The sequence below is a fragment of the Amblyomma americanum genome, chromosome 6 (assembly GCF_052857255.1).
Source record: "Amblyomma americanum isolate KBUSLIRL-KWMA chromosome 6, ASM5285725v1, whole genome shotgun sequence".
Taxonomy (NCBI): Eukaryota; Metazoa; Arthropoda; class Arachnida; order Ixodida; family Ixodidae; genus Amblyomma; species Amblyomma americanum.
Window position 1 is genome coordinate 6214525 of NC_135502.1, and position 20086 is coordinate 6234610.

A 20086-nucleotide genomic window follows, 5' to 3' on the forward strand; every position below is an offset into this window, starting at 1 on the left:
AGCTTTCTCTCGAGCTTTTAAAGCGCAGAGGACGCATAACAAGAAAGAGAGCAGTGCGTGGCAATATCGCTGGAACCACGCTGTCACGGCTTGCGTGCGTCCTGTACGCTACGGTCACCTCGCCTGCAGATGGCAGCGTTTCTATCGCGAGCTTTCGTTTTCACCTACCTCCCGGAAACCTGGAAGATATGGGTACATTTTGAAAATGTTCAGTGACAAACAGTCGAGCACGGTTCCACTTCTGATCATCATCTTCCTGACTAGGCCACTGCAGGACGAAGGCCTCTTCCATATCTCGCGAATCAACCCCGGCCACTTTAATTATCCCCACAGATGTTTAGCTCATCTGCCCTCATCACACCTCACTGCCCCCTGCTGCGCTTGCCTTCTCTTGGGATTCGAATAAGACATCATTAACCGGCGTTTGTTCCCTGACCCACTCTGCTCTCTTCCGGTCTCTTAATGTTACATCTATCGTTTTCCTTTCCAAAGACCCCTGCGTTGCCCTCAGTTTAAGTTGAACCCTTTTCGCTAGTCTTTACATTTCTGCAACATAGGTGAGTACCGTATGAAACAGCTGTTATATACTTTTCTCTTGAAGGATATTGGCACCTGCCAAATACGTACCCACATTCTTATTTTTTTTATTTATTTCCCTCGCGTGATCCGCATCTGCGGTCACTATGTGCCTTAAGTTTACGTATGCTCTTACACGTACAGCGTCTTGCTACCAACCTTACACTGCTGTTCCCCTCCAAGAGTGTTGAACATTCCTTTAGTTTTCTACACTTAAATTTTTAAACACACCGTTCTGATTTGCCTGTCTAAGTGACGGAGCATGATTTGCATATCACCACCTGAATGACTTAGCAAGGCAATGTCGTTAGCGAACTACAGATAACTAAGTTATTCTCAATTAACCCTTATCCCCAACTGCTTCCAATACAGACCTATGATTACCTCCTGCAAACAGGCGGTGAAGACCATGGGCGAGATCGTGCTTCCTGCCTGACACACTTTCTTATTGGAATTTGATTGCTGACTTTGTGGAGGACTATGGCAGCTGTGCAGCCATTATAGATATCTTCCAGTATTTTTACATAAGGCTCGTCTACACCTTGATTCCGCAAAGCCTGCATGACTGCTGAGGTTTCGACTGAGTCAAACATGTTCTCTTAACCTATGAAAGCTATATATAAGGGTTATATTCTGAGCATTTCTCTATTGCCTGATTGATAGTGTGAATACGATCTTCTGTCGAGTACCCTTTACGAAAGCCTGCCTGGTCATTTGGTTCACTAAGACTACGGCTGTCCCGATTCTGCTAAGGATTACCTTAGTAAATACCTTGCAGGCAATGGACAATAAGTTGATCGGTGTGCAATTTTTCAAGTCAGCGTTCGTTGAAGGTCACAGGGTGCATAGCTCTTCTAGCACTATCAACCACCGTCATTCAGCAGATCTGCTGGTACCTGATTTTCACCAGCAGCTTTCCCCGTCTCGTTACCGGCGGGATGTCGAATTGCTGTTCGCTACTTCCTCTCTAATTAACGTTCTGATTACAGTGGCTACTGTATAGTTTTATGTAGAACTCTTTGGTTACTTTAACTGTCTTATCAATAATGCCAGCGATATTGTCCTCCTTGTCTCTCAGCATGTACATCTGATATTTGCCTGCGCATAACTTTCCCTTGCCCATCTTTAGGCTTCCTCCGTTCTTTTGAGCCGCTCGATTCTCTCCATATAATACGGGGTTGTGTCAGTTACCACGCGCTTACTGATTAACTTTGATAGCTCATCGAGCGCTATTCTGTCTGCGGGGCTTGAGGCTATCACGCTTTGATGTTTTTTAGTCAGATTTTCCTTCTCTTGATGGAGCTTGACGGTACCTTGTCTAACCATCATACCGCCTACTTCTACTGTGCACTATGTAATGATAGCGCTGAGATTATAGTTCACCGCTTGAACATTAAGGTGGTCGTCCTCGGTTAAATCACAATATAGTATTTCGAGAGAGGTCCTCAATTCCTTAACTTTACCTCTCACCGCAGACTCGTTGATGGGTTTCTATTTCACTAGGTTTCTCCGTTCCGTATTCAGGTTCATTCTAACGCGAGACCTTACCATCCTATAGCCGGTGCATTTTGGCCTTCCATAGACCTCCATATCCTGTACTATGCCAATATGAACGTACAGTACGGAGTTTGTTTCATTTTTAGTCTCGCCATAGCGGCAGTCTCCCGTTCACTTCTTGTTCTCCCGTTTGCGGAAGGAGGTATACGTGATCTGTAATTTATTTCTGTCTCTGAACTCTCCTGATAACCCTCCCCTGCTATTTCTATGGCCTATGCCGTAGTCGATTACTGCCTGGTCTCTAGCCTGCTTCTCCCCTTTGAAGTCGCTCGTCAGTATACTGTTATGTTTACAGGGTCTTAAAGACCTGGAAGGCCAGCAAGGTCTGAAAATGACGCTGCAAAGCCCCTGGAATGGTACAAATAAAGCAAATTTTCCTGCCTCGCTCCGCTCCGCACTTGAACGAGCACCCGCATTCCAGAAAGAGTGTTCGGTCAGTCTTAGCTGGGATAATGACCATTTTATGCCAGCTGCCGCCGGTGTTGCGTGAAATGTGAGACGCGGGTATAGCTCGAAGAATCGTCAGGGCGAGTAAACAACCGGTGCACTCGAACGAGCTGCGTTCGTTGCGAGTTACGGGGGCAGTAGGATTCGAAGAGATGCTCACAACTCTTTCGGTAACGTATACGTCTCTCCGGCGTACCTTGCGAGTGCGAAACCAGATCGGTAAACAAGCGCGCCGCGGTCGATTGCCAGAAATGCTGCGCTCCGCGCCGCACTGAGTTTCGTCGCCAGACGGCCCTACTTGTGTTCCAGCCTAATGCTTCGACGTTGCTGTGGGGGGCCGATGTGAGCTCTTCGAAGTAGGAAAAAATAAGGGCCGTGGGAGCTCAGCTTGCGCCTTCTTTTTTCTTTCCTCTGGCATTGCTGTGGTTTGCGTTGTCTCGTTGCAATACAGGCGCAGTATAGAGTTAACAATTACCTTTGTGCGTAAATTTCCGAGACTGAGTTCAATTAAAAATATGCGTTTAACATTGAAATCATTTGTGCAACACCCCTTCGAAATAGCCTCCATTGCAGTCTATACGCAGCTTCCAACTCTTATTGAGGTCTTGGAAACAGTTGGAAAACGCTTCTTTTGGCAGGCCTGCAAGCTCCTTTGTCGTGGCCTCTTGAATGGCCTCCACGCTCCCCATCCAGCTACCTTTTAGGGCTCTCTTCACAAGAGGAAACAGGAAAAAATCGCATGGGGAGAGGTCAGGCGAGTATGGCGGATGGGGAAGTACAGTAATGCTGTGCTTGGTGAGAAATTTTGTCACGCTGAGAGAAGTGTGCGGCCTTGCGTTATCGTGGAGAAGGCTGCATTGTCCAGATGCCCATAAGTCAGGGTGAAGGCGTCGCAGTGCATCACGCATGTGTTGGAGCACGCGGATATAAAACTCCTGATTCACTATCTGCCCTTGTGGGACGAACTCGTGGTGTATGAAATCTCTGGAATCGAAAAAAAAACTATCAGCATGGTCTTTGCATTGGTCTTCTGTCGCCGCACCTTTCTCGACGCCGGAGAGCTTGTGGACCGCCATTCGGCGCTCTGCCTCTTTGTTTGAGGATCGTATTGAAAACACCATGTATCGTCTTCAGCAATGATGCTGTCGATGAATGCAGCATCCTTCTCTGCCCCGGAGAGCAAATCAGCGCTCACTGATGCCCGCGTGTCCTTCTGGTCCTGTGTGAGGGAGTGCGGCACAAGTCTGGCATTCAGCTTTCGTTTCCCCAAGTTCTCACGCAAAATTCGGTAGAATGTTGTATTACTAATGTATAGGGCATCTGATAGCATGCGCACTGTAATGGTGCGGTTTGCTGTACGATTTCCCTGATCCCAGTCACGTTGTTTTCATCCCGTGAGGTTGAAAGGCGTCCCTATCTTGTGTCATCTTCCACCGACGTTCTCCCCGAAACGAACCTCTTGTGCAACTCGAAAACTCTCGCCCGCGATAATGTCTCGTTGTCGTAAGCGTCACGAAGGAGCTCATACGTCTGTGTGGCTTTCTTGCCAAGCTTCACACAGAATTTTATGTTTACACGCTGCTCGAAGTGGACGTCCATCTCTCCACATTCACCCACAGTAGAATGCGCATACGACTAGTGACAACGTAGTTTTCTACATGTAGTGCCATCTAGCGGCTGCCACAGCAATTAACATAAATAGCTCAGGTTAGCCCGAAAAAATGACGCACACATACGCACCAACATTTGTTTTGGGGAATCATTTCTAGGCAAGAAAATAAATTAGTCTCGAAACTTTACGCACAAAGGTTGTACATATATTTTTGTACTTTTGGGCGTCTCTTTGTTTATGTCGACTGGACGATAAAGGCAGAACAACACATGTCATTAACCTTTATCAGGGAGGAAACAAGGGTGGTGCAAATAACATTTATTTACACCGCTGGATAGATTTCTGATACGTCTGAGCTGTTGCCAATTAAACATTTTCCTTCTCAGATATAAGTTAGGAATGAAATTGTAAACGTAGCACCGCCATTGGCTCCCAACAGCGTCTTGGTCCTTCTAAGAGCGCGCGCTGCCAGAAATGCTCGTCTGCATTCAAAAGCCCGAGAATATGCAACCTGTAAAGCGCCAAATCAAGGACTCATTTATAAATAAGCTACCTCGCTCATTTGTACCGATCAGAATTAGAGGGAGCATCGCTATACTTGTCCCCTTGGTTTACTGTGCAATACAGGGATAAGCACTTTGCTTTTCCTTGAACAGAAGCTAGTTATTTCTGGTGAGGGTTTTCGTTAATTCTCTATATTCAATTTCTAAACCTTTTCGCTTCGACGATAGCAAATGTATAGAGAGTACCGTCTTTCTATTGCCGCGAGGTGGCCCCTGGTAGCGCTAAAAGACAAGGAGGTAAAGGCTTTGCACACGCACCCTGTGAGCTTTTCAGGGAACGCTGCTGGTGAACGGTGTCTCGATCCTTGGTTCTGTGTCCGTGTGTAGCCAAAATCCGTACCGTATTTCACCTAAAGAACGCGAAGCAATCAAAACACAAGTGAAGGAGATGCTTAATGAGGGCGTTATTCAACCATCTCAGAGTCCGGGGTCGTCACCTGTCGTTCATGTTAAGAAGGATGGAACACTGCCCTTTTGCGTAGATTACAGGAAGTTCAACACCATAACTAAAAAGGACTTATATCTACGACCCCGCATAGACGACTCGCTCGACAGAGTTCGCCGTGCCAAATATTTTTCCTCGATTCATTTAAAGAGCGTGTACTGGCAGATTCAGTACCGGGAAAAAACTGCGTTCATTACTCCCGATGGCCTATGTGAATTTAAGTTGGTGCCCTTCGGTTTCTGTTCAGCTCCGGCGACGTTTCAGTGAAGGATGGATACTGTCCTTGCTGGCCTCAAATGGCAAACTTTTTTAGTTTACCTGGATGACGTGGTAGTGTTTTCTGAAAGCTTTGACGACCACCTTGAATGCCTGCGGTCTGCATTAGATACTCTGCGATCAGCCAATTCAACGCTCAAGCCGGAAAAATGCAACTTCCGCTACGAATAACTCAAGTCCATTGGCGACGTTGTGAGCGTCGACGGTGTTCAACGCAATCCCGCCAAACTGCAGCCCTTGCTAGCCGAATTTCCGGTTCTTACTACAAAGAAGACGCTCAAACGCTTCCTCGATCAGTGCGCTATACTACCGTCGCTTTATTGCCGACTCCTCCAAGACTGCCGAATTCCTGACCCGTTGAACACGTGACAATACCACGTTCATCAGGACTACCAAGAAATAGGAGGCTTTTACTGAGCTACGACGACGCCTGCACACAAGCACTGTTCTTGATCACTTTGATGAGGACGCTGGCACCGAGATCCACATTGACGCCAGCAGCATTGGCCTCAGTGCTGTCCTAGTCCAACACAAAGATGGCGTGGAACGAGTGATTGCGTATGCAAGTCTCGTTCTGTCTCGCACCGAAATCAACTACTCTACTTCAGAAAAGGAGTGCCTCGCAGATGTGTGGGCCGCGATGAAATTTCGGCCCCACGTCTGCGGCCGCCATTTCAAAGTCGTGAAAGACCAACATTCTTTGCGCTGGCTGGCCAGAACCCATCATGCCGCCTGAGAAGACGGATCCTCTACCTCCAAAAATTTGATTTTACAATTGCGTATAAATCTGGATGCAAGCACGTAGATGCCGACATGTGCACGCTCTCCCGCGAACAGGTCGAGCTCACTGGTGATAGCACGAAGGATGACAGTCGTTTCCTTGAAGTGGTTAGCGATTCCGACGTAATAGCGAGGCAGCGAGCTTGCATGAACTTACGATCTGTCATTCAGCATTTGGAGGGCCGCACTGCTACCGCACCCCGAGGGTTTTCCCGGAACCTTTCCTCCGTGTGCATGCGCAATGACATTCTGTTCAAGAAAAAAAAAAAAACTCGAGCCAATGTGACCGCGCCTGCCTTCTAGTCGTGCCGTCAAACCTCCGTGTCGACATTCTTTTTGCCCACCTCCGGTCACTTGGGATTAACTCGCACCCTCGCTCAAGTGCGCCATGCTTATTATTGGCCAAAACGTGCTGCCATCGTCCGACGCTACGTCCCAGGATGCCGTGAATGCCAGCGCCGCAAGTCACCTCCCTAAAGCCCGCTGGTTTGCCTCAACCAGTCACACCGCCTCGCACACCCTTTGACCAAGTCGGCATGGAGTCTTCTGGGCCCATTCCGTGTATCGTCGGCCGGCAGTAAGTGGATAATTGTCCCGACAGACTATCTAACACGCTATGCGGAAACCAAGGCGGTGCCGCGTCGCACATCGTCTCAAATCGCGCAGTTCTTCATGCACCGCATTGGTTAACGACACGGTGCCCCGTCCTACGTAATCACCGACCGAGCTTTCACATCGCAGCTCATGCACAGTTGAGTCACACGAGCCATCGCAAGGCTACTGCCTACCACCCGCAGTCAAACGCGCGCACCGAGCGACTCAACAAAACCATAGCGGACATGCTCGCAATATACATAGACGTGCAGCATAAGACTTGGGACGAGATCCTCCCAGACGTGACATTCGCGTAAAATACGGCCGTACAAGAAATAACGCACTTTACGCCATTTCGCCTCGTTTACGGACGCGATGTGCACACAACGCTGGATGCCAAGTTTCGGTGCACTACCGACGACCGATCGCTCACGCCACACGCCGAGGAATTTGACGAAAACACGGAGGAAGCCCGCAAACTCGCCCGCATGCACATCAGGTGGCAACAGGGGACAGATGCACGCCGCTACAACCAACGAAAGCGGCACGTCGAGTACCAACCCGATGACCAAGTGTGGGGGTGGACCCGTGTTCGTCGCCCAGGCTTGTCGGAGAAACTTTGGCCCCTGCAGAGTGTTGCGTCGCATCACGCGGGTGACTTATGAAGTTCAGCCCGACGGTTCTGGGTAGAGTACTCATCGTCGACCCCAGCCTGAAGCAGTGCGCGTACTCCGGATGAAGCCCTCTTTCACGGAACTGACAACGCTTCCCCGGGTTTTCTTTTTTTTTTTCGCACGCTGCCCCTTTCCCTACTGTCATTTTGCCCCTGCGTTTGTTGTTCCTTTACCCTCTCCACTTAGCTCGTAGCGCCCTCTTGGTTTTCAGCTTTTTTTTTTTTTCGGGAAGGGGGAATGGGTCTGGTGGTGAAAAGCAGTTATTAGATATATATACAAAGAGGTGCTCGGAGGCTTTTTCCTTGTGGGAAGCCTCCTTACATACTACGTGGAGTCCCTAGTACGGAACCCCATTGGTAGAAGCCGCCGCCTGGGCCCCCTGGACAAAGTCCCGCTGGGCTCGGAGGTCCGAGCAGCCAAGCAGGGCCGCCTCCCAATCCTCTCGGGTAGGGTGGGGGTTTGGGGAAACGGCTGTGTTCTGCTGGAAGGCCCACACTATGTGGTTGGTGTCACCCACCTCCCCACCGAGCGAGCAACGACCAGTGACCATAGGGTCGAAATCATTCAACGCCACCAGGTGGCCCCAGGTCACAAAAAGACAAGGAGGTTAAGCTTTTGCACATGCGCCCTGAGAGTTTTTCTGGGAATGCTTCCGGTGAATTAACGGTGTCTCGATCTTTGGTTCCGTGACACTATTTACAGGCGTACTTCGCTATTAATGGCTTCGACAAGGCTGTAAAGGTGCTGTAATTTTTTCCCTTGTTACTCGATGAACACTTTCGCGATGCATGCCCCCAATTAGCGATTAGTGTATTTTCACGCGTCAAAGTAACGCCCTAGCTATAAGAAACGCTGCGGAGAAACAACCGGAGTTAAGTTTAGATCAACGGGGTTTGAACGTGCGCTGAAAATTGTCTATAAAAAAAATTCTACAATTCGGTCTTACTTAAATTCGGCCACTTCGTCTGGTGCCCAACCGGCGCACTTTTGCCCAGAATTGATTTTTTATAGAAACCCGGTTGCTGGCACTGAAGAGGTAAAATAAGTTTTCGACAAAGTTCTAAGCCGGCAAAATACCACTAAAGCCGTTAGTCTCTCTTTCGAAGCAAGTGATCAAATTTGAGCTTGTTTTATTCTTTTCTTGCATACCTAACAATTCTGGACAAAAGTACTTTTCAATGGGAATGATTTTGCGAGCGAAATTTCTTCACAGATTGCAATATTTCGGTATAATAATCAATTCATCCGCCAATCTACCGTCGGAAGGCTTGTACTTGTTTTCTATTAACATTTCTGCTATGGTCAAAAAGCATTCCGCATTAGTTTTCTATGGCTGTCCTAATTGCTCATTGCGAGTAATGGAAAAACTTTCAAAGCAAGATTTCGCTGCGCATCGCAAAAATGGATGATTACCTTCAATATTTCCATAAAAGTACCTTGCAATATTCCAATATTTAAAATTTTTGTCCAAGAATGCTGATCATGATTAACACCAAATGTGCCAGATTTTCTTCGGCACATAATGTAGAAGGAAACGTAATAAACCAGGTCACGTAAGTTTGAGCACCCTGCGCAATTCCTCCCCACACAAACTTGCACGCACGTGTAAAACAAATCAATATAGCTTTCTACACGGTTGACTCTACAGACCGCAGCCGTGAACAGCGGCTTGCGTTGAAGATAAACACAACTTTTACCACTGCCTCGCCATGGCTGGTGGCTCCAAAGCTTCACAGAAACCCCTTAACATGAATTTCGAACAGCACTTTGCTTTTCGCAACCCGAGATGCTTTCTACGAACAACAAACTTCGCCTGTAGTCCGTAGTGCAAAGACTAATTCACACGACCACCCTTTCGAGGGCATGCACTTCTGCTGAGCTTCCATCCGACCGCCGAATTTTGCCGATCCCCTATACTCGGGAAAGCCGTTAGAGAAACATTAGGCTTAGGAATATTATTGTTTTTTTTTTCGTTTCGCTCTGTCGAAGCCAGATTCCGAGCAGCGGTCGCATATCCCCGGCATAGCAGAATTACCGAGCAAAAAGTCACGCAGCATAAAACGAATATCCTGTCTGCACCAGAGAAGCCATTTCAGCGGCTCACGAGCGCATTGGTCAGAAGTTTGGCTCGCGTTTACTTCCTCACTCTCTCTCGCTTCTGTCTTTTCTTTTTCTCATCCCTCGGCAAGAAGCACGCGTGTACATAGATTAAGGAACCCATACCACTTTACTTGGTTTCGTCCTCGGCTCTTCGAGCAGCTAGGAACCACATCAGAGTACCGAAATAAAGAGCCGCTATTTCGCAGGATCGGAGAACGTTACAGCGCTCCTAATGGTGTAATCTCACATTTCTAAATGGGAGAACGCTCCGCGGCACGTCGAGAACATACCTCATGGACGGGGCAAAAGTGAGACCTAATCCTGGAAAGTGAGGGCCACCATGCGAGTGCTTAAGAACTTTGCAGGTCGGCGTGCACTTTCGGCTGCCCAGCCCGAGAACCTCAGCACGACTTGCTTTACTGCCAGCAACAACCGTCGGAAAGCGTATGGCTATATTAGGAAGAAAGAAACACGTAAAAACTCTCATGCGATTAGGCTCTGCCATGTGTGGCAGTGCGCACCAACTGTGCAATACAAATAACGCGGTCGCACGTTATTTTCGCCTTCTTGCTGCACACGGTTGTCAACTCATTTTTGTAGATACTGACTCTCAATCCGCTCTCATGTCATGTGTGCTCTGTTCAGAGGCATACAATAAGCCCTTGCCTCACAGGTCCGACTTTCTGGCTCTTCGGGCAAGTGCAGCTTTATCGAGAGAACGAAGAGGCGAGGCCCAGCCACTGAATTTCACCTCAATCTCAGTTTCTTACGCTTTGAATATAATCGAGCACTTGGACGACACCACTGGATCTAAATCGCAGGATTTTGTTCTCAAGAGAATAGCAAGCGCAACTGGCCAAACAGCCCCTCCACGAAGTCGGGCCAAAGTAGCCACTCCAAACAAAAAACTCTTGGCGCGATCTTGGCAGATCTGCTCGAGGCGAGCTTGGGCCTGACATATTACTTACGCGGCCCAACATAGGCACCCCAATCTCAGACCAACTTGTAGCTTCTATTTTACTGTCGTTGCTCGAATTTAGTCCCAAAGCACTTTAAAGGTTAGAAAACGAAGTTAGAACTTCGAAGAAAAAAACGCGCCTCACTGCTGATGTCTGGCCGTAGTTCTGTGCAATCCGCTTTTCGAACGCATGTTTCGAACAAACATCTAGAAAGGAAGGGAAATGTAGACTCGCCTGTATTCGAACACATGACCTTTGAAAGAAAATAAGCGGATGCGCTACACTCCAGACAACCAGGCTACGCTTTTATTTTTTATTAGATGTACTAGATACTGACGAAAAATCCGATTCGACTCATGCTTGAGACAATCGGGCCGCATATTGCGATGCCGCCATACCCACCACTCCACCACATACGTGCATATCAAAACTCTGTGAGGCATCCACGTGCGTCAAGGAAAAATATCCAGTCAAATGCTGCGGCTCTTCCAGAGCCACATTCATTCCCCGCAGAAAAGCGCACTGCTCACTCAACGGATACTTCGTTGGACGTCGTGACTCAGCATGTCGGTCCACCATACGAACATTAAAAAGCCGAAGCAGAGTTTTTCTCTCAAAAGGCCAAAATATTAGACGACGGTTTGATTTCAACGTCCTTCTTAACAGTTGGCTGTAGTATGATCCACTAGAGCCGAGCATTATGACGAGAAACAAAACAGTGATCGATGGCTGGCTGATCGCACAGGCAGCTATTTATCGACCATAGACAAACACCTTTATGAACTAAAGTCCTGCCTAGGCGAGCATCGCCAACGTGCGAAGTTTAAAAACAACGAATTTGTTGTCTTTCTTTTTTCGACTATGGTCAGTGACTGCTACTTCACTTCATTGCTTAACTCGATTTAATACACTGGTGTCAAGGAACTCCAGGCAAGTGTGCCTGTAAAGCGGCTCAGCCATAGTAATCTGTCATCTGGAGAGGCTGCACAAGTTATGTAAAGAAAAATGCGCAGTGAGGAAATGAAAAGCGTCTTTCACTTCTTTAAGAACACCTCACAGAGTTGCTTCGTGCGCTTGTAAAGTCGGTGCGAATAAGAGAGGCAAGTGGGCACTAATGCACGAATTTAAGTACAGCTACTAAAAGCTGATGATTTGCAGACTTCAAACAAAAAGGAGAAACAAGTTGGTCGCCAAACATGTGCACAAGGCCTGTCCCACCGGATTCTAAAAAAAAATCATGTCACGAAGCGTCGATTACCACTGAGAGTGCCACACAAAGGTTGCGAATATTCTGTGCTGCACCTGTACCATTTTCCTCACACATTTCAGGACTTTAAGACGTAGACGAGCTTCGCACCCAGAGAGATATTTCAAAATTGTGCCCGAATGATCCCTGAGAGTTCCATACCAATCCAAGCATGTACTGAAAATGATTGTTAATGTAAGTAGGCCCCACTATTTCGAAGCCAGTGCAGGGGAACCACGAGGTACTGACGGGCGTCACTTCCCAGCTCATACTACCAAAACGACTTGTCTCTGCACTCCAATGACGCAGCCAAAGCCCCTTAGATTTATCTAGGGAAAGATCCCCGCATTGAACATCGCAAAACTCGAGCCAAGTTTAAAAGGTAAAAGAACTGCTACTTCAGCACAGGACCCCAAGCTTAATCAAACAATTATTGTAGGACGGGGAAAGCCATAATTTAGTGCAAAATATTTTGTTCAATGTACACTTAATGGTATATCGGCCAGAATATTGGGGCACATATTCTGACCACGCTTATTAGTCAGCCCGAAAATGATGCGGTCAACTTGAAAAAATGATCTGCAACTGATCACTGCATGTCGCCGGCCCGCTCTTCCTTGCCAGCATTCAGCCAACTACATCGCTCTTTAGCTCAGCAGTGTGGCAGTTCGGGCACGTGAGTAATCAATGTGAACGTTTATAGCGCAACAAGCACACGCGGACTAGGAGTGTAAAGCCATGCGGGAGTGGTAACTTCCACTAAAAGCTTTATTTGGCGCTTACTGCGAAAAGAATTCAAGCTTAAAATGGCTCACGCATCTGCGCACTACAGAAAGAAAACCAAAACAAAACACGTGCCACGAAATAACATCTTATCGTATTGCCGCGAAAAGGTTGAATTCCGAAGCGTACAAAAAAACGGATGCATCACTAATGCAGCAATCTGCTTTTTCCTTTATGTGAAAGGCCTCCAGGAGTTCACGTGCCGTTTTATACTTGCTTCTGCCTAGGATTCGAACACTATCGAAACGTGGCGAACATGTCACGCATGACTGGCAGTGCCTAACCAAGTGCACATTCTCTTTGTTCTTTAAATTCCTTTGGTGCTCCCCTAGCCGGTCGTTAATACATCGCCCCGTTTGACCGATGTACACTTTTCCACATGAAAGTGGCAGCTCGTATACCACCTCAGAAGCGCATTGCACATAGGGCGTAGTGTGCTTTTTTCCACACCCGCTTCTCCTTGTTTCGCTTCCGGAAATACGAGGGCACAACTTTGACAGCTTCACCGGCGCCGAAAAAACGAGCGGCACCCCATACCTGTTCGCTACCTTCTTCATGTTATGCGACACCTTGTGTAGGTAGGGGGCAACTTCCGGTCGCAGGTTCATGTTCCTTTCTTTCTTCTTGGAGTTCTCTGTGCGTGCCTTCACTTTTTTCAGGCAAGCTTCTGCAACAGAAGTCACGACCGACAAGGGGTAGCCCGCTGACAAAATTCTAGCCAATTGGTTCGTCCGTGTTTTTTGCGTGTTCCTTCTCTGTGTGTGTGTGTGCTTCTTCGCTGCAATATGAATCAAGAATGTTACCAACTTGCCCAAAAACGTGTTTTACTCAAGTTTATTTGGCGCGCATAGCTTTTTTAAAGTAGAAACTTGGTGTGAAGGAGGAATGGCGTTACAGGTGTTATCAGCGCGCAAACGAACGCTTGTAGCAACACATGCAACACTCTCACTCCTTTCACCCTATTTTTCCTTCAAAAGCTCTGTGCAGGCCAAATAAAGAGTTTAGCGGAAGTTAGCGTTCGTCTACTGTTTTTTGTTCTCGTCTTCGTACACGTGTGTTTATTGAACATGAATGTTCGCATGTTCCCTGTTAAACTTTGGCTTGCCATCAGTCTTTACCGATAAGGTATGTTGCTGATCTAAAACCGATGCTCAACCATTGTCGGCATTATCCGCTTGGGAAATGTAGCTTAGGGCCCCCTAACGTCCTAAAGCAAATTCAAGAAATTATACACATGCGTGCGCCGAAAAGCACAACGACATCGAGGAATAGAGAAGGGCTACTTACGCCGCCCTCAGCTGAGTCCCCTGCTACCCTACGTTCATCCAAAAAAGACTCAGGGAAGAAAATCATAACCACCCCTGTGAGCGCACTACCAGGGAAGAGTTGCAGTGGTCCCGCTTTGCTGTTACCGTTGTTGGTTATTAACTATTCCAGCATGAGCTTCCTCAGCCGGCAAAAGGACCATTCAACTACCGGCGCTGGTACAATGAACAAGCACAGCTGGCTCCCCATGGGGAAGAAGTGTCTGCTTTAACTATATACGTGCTGCTCATTTATTCATTTGCAAACCCAGCCTTGCTCAGCACATCCCCTCGCTCTTGCTCGCACGAAGACCTGCACTCCAGTGAGCGGCTTGCCGCAGGCTCTGGCTGACGCCGACCGGCCCGTTCTGACTGGCATCACACTCTGCGGCAGACGCAAAACGGCACGTGTAGCGGTGCCCAGGGGAATCGTCGGTCGCCCAGCACGGGAACAACCAGGGAAGAGAGCAACGCCACTCCTACGCAGGCATGCGCATTATATAGGCGTCAACCGCCTCCAGTCATGGTCCATCTTCTTCCTCAAAACGGGAATCCACGGCTTGCTAAAGCAAGCTCTACTGAGCCGTAATGCGGCGTTTTATATTGCGCAGTGTACTCAAGCTTCTAGCTTCCCGTCTTTCAGGGTTTTTCTGGTCGGTTTGGCATACCAAGAGCAGCCGATTTTGTTTAAGCGAGCCACCTTTTAAAAAGGAATTTTCTATGAATCTCGTAATGCTTTTGGTTTGTCTTTTAAAATTCGTCATTGTCATACATTGTGTCCTTAGCAAATATGGACCATGTAGCATGGCTGAAATATGAATACAGTGACTGACAGCATGCCTATGCACGCAGTGCTGCACCGATATCAAGCAAAAAGGAAAAACAAAAAAAACAGGCGACCCTTGCGATTGATGTGGAGGGGTATGCGCTAATATTTCGACGTCTATTGTCGGACCCATTTGTGTTGACGAACTGAACTGACTCACACCACTTACACCTAAAGTTTTAATTTAAGAATTCGTTTATTTGCAAGTTGCTCAGCAGGTTTACAGCAAATGTCTAGTAACCATCCATTTTACTCTTTGATGGCGGTTCTGCGCTGCTTACCCTGTTACACCATGGTTCCTAGCCGCTAACGACGCCGGGTTTTGGCGTCGTTGGGGCCTCATAACCTAGCAACCCAGTTTTGCTTGCAGATAAAGGCGCGCCTTGAATGCCTATAATTTACGCAATGCTGCATGACATTAAAATTAGCCGCTGTTGTCTGCCTCAAACGGTTTAATGCTGTGATCTTTAGACTCTCGTGAAATGCATCACTTTTCGCGCTCGGAATCGAGTCTCCAACTTCACAGTCATTTACCCGCTTCATAATCCCAGTTTCCATGCTGTTCTGCAGTTCGGCGCTGTGCACTTAAAGGACATTTCTGGCTTTTACTGCGTCGTGCTCCCAGCGATAAAGCCTATGATGGAGAGATGTACAAAAGAAATAAAGACGAGACTACCAGGCCCGTACGTTACGCCTCCCTTACGCCCTGTTAGAGAGCGAGCGTTCGAATGGAGGAACCGGGATCCGCCGAAAAAAACATGGAATCTCAAATGGACAAATTTCATCAATGGGTTTGATGATATTTTTCGCTTTAAATTAAAGTTATTATGTCCAGCTTCCTCAGAGCCCAGGAATTTAAGGAGCGGTGACATTCTCAGACACCATGCAATGTAGCAATGGCTAGCACGAAGCTGCTGCAAGGAATTCTTTGGCGCATCTTTCGGAAAATGACGGAAAATCCCAAACGCAAGTGTAGTATAGGCGAAGAGAAGAAAAGATCAGACGCTCTTATTACCGCACGAATCTCATCGCCATTTCTTGCTCCTTGCCATTCAATCCTGACCAGAGCAGGAAAGCTTCTTAAAATTTCGAAGTCCCGTTTGCGCAGTGTTCAGACGCACGCCATGGAAAGTAAAATCTGCTCTTACCTCGCACTCGCTCATGGCCCCTCTCAGGAGCTGATCCGAAAAGCCGGCATTAGGGCGAAAATCTCTCCAGTCTCCTGAAACGAAACATTACCAGGGGCGGCTGTAGTTCAGAACTGCATTTCTTCGTAACATAAGGGCAAATAAATCGCACTGAAGACTTCGCAATGTTCTTTTCATTCAAAGCGGTCGTGGAGCACTAGCCTCAGCTCGAATCATGCACTCGTCTCCAGTTTTCATTCATTGTCCTCGCTGTCTACGTGAGTTCAATGTAACACGCGTCGCTCTCTAACACTGCTCGGATCTCGGCCGTAATTTGCGGAGCACTTCAACCGCACTTTGTCGAGAACGCCATTGAATATTCACGGATCAGGGAGGTATTCTAGCCCTACGCGACGCTCAACTGATGACACGGGCCGGTGATTATTCTTGTCCATGTGGAGGCATGTGAAGACAAGTAGAACGTGGGCACACCAAGGTTCTTGCAGAGTGGTTTCAGCCTGGAGTTGGCCACCATCGCTTGAAAAAAAATTGCATTCCCCGAATGAGCATCACAGGCCATGTCTACTGCAATGATGCGGTGCTTCGTTCACTAGGAAAAAGTTACATGCGACTGCATAAAGGTGTCACGTAACTAAGGCCGTGCGCAATCATTACGAGTTGCGCAGGTCTCGCAGTGTTACCGAATGAACTTACTTTGAGGTCTGATCAGCTGATAAGTAAAAATAGCCATGCACCGCACTTAACTTCGGGACTGAGACCACCAGCATCTAAATTCGAAGCTTAATTCCTTTTTATTTTTATTTTAAGGCTTAGAAATAACGTGAGCAAATTAAAACAGCGTGGGGGCAGGCTAGACGCATATAGAATTCACTGCTGTTCGACATGAGATATCATCAGTTATGGCGTCTAAGTAGCGATATTATACAAAAATTAAGGACGCGTCAACAAAATATAAGCGGCAAACGGATAATCGGAAACGTTGCCCCAGATGTCAGATTGCAGACGCTGACTGTGCAGGTTTATTTTTCGTCCCAACCTTTTCTAGAGACTAAGTCCGCATTTACGCCTCTTGTGCATTGTACGCACTTGGAGAGAAATGCTGAATGGATACTACCGGAGGTACTGCGCGAGAATCGCAATCAGCGCGCGTCCATCAAGTGCTCAGACACCAATCAGTTCATGAGCTTGGGTAAATGACCGCCTTTTCCGGCGTTCATTAATAGCAGAGAGAATGAACGCCTGCCTCTTATCAAAGACGAGCGTGTGGGCGAAGTGTTTTTTGGATGGCGTGAAATCCCGCGGCAGCAGAAGATCCGCACTCCTGTTAACTCCTAAGTGGCGCCTACGTAAAACGCTCTTCCCGCATATGTTGAAGCCCGATGCACAAAAAACTGGTGCCTAGTTTTGAGGGAAGTATACGTTCTTTCAGCTTCATGACGTCATAAAAGCAAATACTGAACTCTATGAGAGAAAGAGCTTCTCTGCATGGCATGTTTTTGACATAGTGGTCATAACAGATTGTTCAAGCTCGAATCAAGCTTATGTGCGGCACTTAGTTGTGTTCGTCTACAGTGTAATGATCCAAGGCTTCTTCCTTACTTACCAGCGCCTATGTTAAGCACAATTTGTACAAAATAATGCGAAATTAAGAAGACCACAGAAAGCGACGCTACACATCAGACGAGAAAATCCTTATCCATAGGACAACGAGCCCGCGAGTAACATAGCGTGGCGCTTGGAGCTGAGAATAAGCGTCTTAAATGAAACACAGATTAATGCGTGAACAATGCAGAGCTGCACTGCAATGGAGAGAGGAGGCAAGAAAAAGTGACAGATACCAAAGGGCTCTGGGCTGCGTAACCAATGGGAGCATCAGAGCTAGCAAGTACGTCGAAGACATAATGGCGTGAGAGCAACGCTGTAAATATGTGCCAGCACGACAACGTTGGCTCAGCTTGCCGTTCAGCACATCTGTGACCCCTGCTGCTGCAGCCCGTTGGATGCTCTTCGCATTCACCAGGGGCACTATATTGCTGATTAGGCTAGTGGCTGTAGACGTCCCTCCGTCTGTTGCAAAGAAAGATAAGAACGCTTGCGCTTTCAGAGCGAGAAAGACGAAGTGGCGCTAATGACGACGCAGAGGGCGTTAATATTAGTAAAAACTTGCCTATACCATTCAATATGCTTCACTGTGGTTTCGGCTATTAAACAGGATTTTTTTGTTTTATATACAACCGTATTTTCTGCACACGTTACTGAGCATGCAATTTCAGTGTTTCTACATACGTGCGTCCAATACTGCAAGCACGAAATCAAGTACTGTTGGCTGGCTAAAAAAAAAACAACACCAATTTTACCTATGTTTAACACGGTAACGTGTCCATGTTATGCATATGAAATGATCAACGCCTAAAACATTGTTCAGGTTAGTGGAATCGGTGCGGTTCTCACGTCCAGACACCACGTCTAAATAAACTTCTTCCGAGTTCTTCGACGCAAGATACGAAGTGGCGTATAAAAAAAAAACAATCATTCAGCTTTCTCGCGCACCTCAAAACTCTTTCCTCACTATGTTTCAGCAAACTTAATTTATTCTAAAAACTTCACGAAATTGGCTGCACTTAGGAAAAACCTGCGGCTGTCACGAAACCGGAACTGCACGCAGCCATGTTCTGCGTTCAGGCCGCCAGCCAACTACATCATTATGCATCAATCTTCGATATTAGGCTTGCCACGGAGTTTCTGCATAAGGACTCGTTGCCAAGGAAGATATTACCATGCACTCTAAGAATAAAACAGCACACGCAGAAAGACTTCAAGAACCCTCGCGCTGGAAACTCGTTTCTCCCTGCTCGTTTCCAGGTGGGTCTACTCTTTTATTCATTTTTCCAGCTCAGACATCTGTCAAAGCCACTCGCGCCTTAGTTTCATTCAGTCGGTGGAGGCAACTAGATTTCATGAGCTATGTTTTATTGCTTACCCACGGGCGATGAAGGTAGAATCTAAATCAGCCAACCATCGCGGTTCTAAAACACCGAGCTCGTAACACGACGCGCAGAATCGCAACAGCTCGCCAGTCACTCCGAGCTGTGTATGTGACAGCAAAGCATGTGCGCAAGGCTGCCAACAAAATAACAAAAATACGGTACATGAGACTGAGCAGAGCTTCACGAAGTAAGGTCACACGCGCACGCGTGGATGCACGAAAGCTGTGATGAGATGACGCGAACCCTCGAGTCTAATAAATCTAGCCCGAATTTTTCCAGCAGTCTGCCTACTTCCCGAAGATTAATCATTCTACCCTGAAAGTTTTTTGCACTGAAACCCTCACGTCTGTGCAAGATCGCTTCATCTCCATAATGACGATATCGTGTCGACGGCTAAGCGTGGTCTAAAAGTGGGCCATGTCTGCCTGTTTTAAAATCGCGCGCTTTCGGTGGCGTTTATTTATTCACCGTTTGCTTTCTCTCTATCTGCCACCCAGCAAGCGGCTCAAGCCTCTGCGGCCACTCCGACTTTTCGTTCTTTCTCAAGTCACTCTTTCATAGCGAAGGAGAGCTCAAGCCACAAGATTTTTTCATTTATTGATAGTGAACTGAGCCGACGAGTCCTGCCCAAAGCGGATGCCTAAATGAAGCTGAAAGTAAAGATCACAGATTGAAATCTTTCAGCTTTGAATGAGTCCGTCTCTTGCCGCTGAGTTATAACAAAAAGCTTGCATGCTTCGATGCCTTCGAATCAGCTTCTTTCTCTATTCCTGTCTCACGATATTACATTCATGAAGAAGGCACACTGCGATTTCTGAGTGTGCACTCGCGCTTTTATCAATGCCACGTGGAAGGAAAAGAAACTGTGGTAGTAGATGCTTTTGCGATGCACAATGCGTTTTGCAACGCCTCCAGTTTTGGAACTAAGGTCCACCAAATGTTGAGACTCAATTCCACAGGAAGGCTTTATGGTGCCCATGGTCAAGGAAAATGCCAAGTTCCTTTTCGTTTAGTTACAGAGGAAGTCACTGCAGCCCCCGAGTTGCAGTTCTGATATGGCTTGTGTAAGCAGTCAATATGCAACCATTCTTTACTGTAGCGATAGCTACAGCACGCCAGCCACATCGCGAGGTCAGCGTGGCTGCGCGCTGAGCCGTGGCTGTGCGCGTGCGTGGAGTCACGCCATAGGCCGCAGCTGGTGTGCGAGCC

At 47.4% G+C, this 20086-nt stretch overlaps 1 protein-coding gene across 21 annotated transcripts in view; it reads right to left on the bottom strand.

Annotated features, from left to right (window-relative positions):
• The window catches only part of LOC144136224 (protein turtle homolog B-like), an 873939-nt gene that overhangs the window by 499145 nt on the left and 354708 nt on the right, over positions 1 to 20086 (bottom strand). For 12 of the 21 annotated variants that reach the window (XM_077668375.1, XM_077668369.1, XM_077668368.1 and 9 more), the window contains one exon: positions 15891 to 15964. The exons of the other annotated variants lie outside the window; for them this stretch is intronic. The gene's annotated coding sequence lies outside the window, so the exon portion shown is untranslated. The remainder of the gene's footprint in view (positions 1 to 15890; positions 15965 to 20086) is intronic. 21 annotated transcript variants of the gene reach the window in all.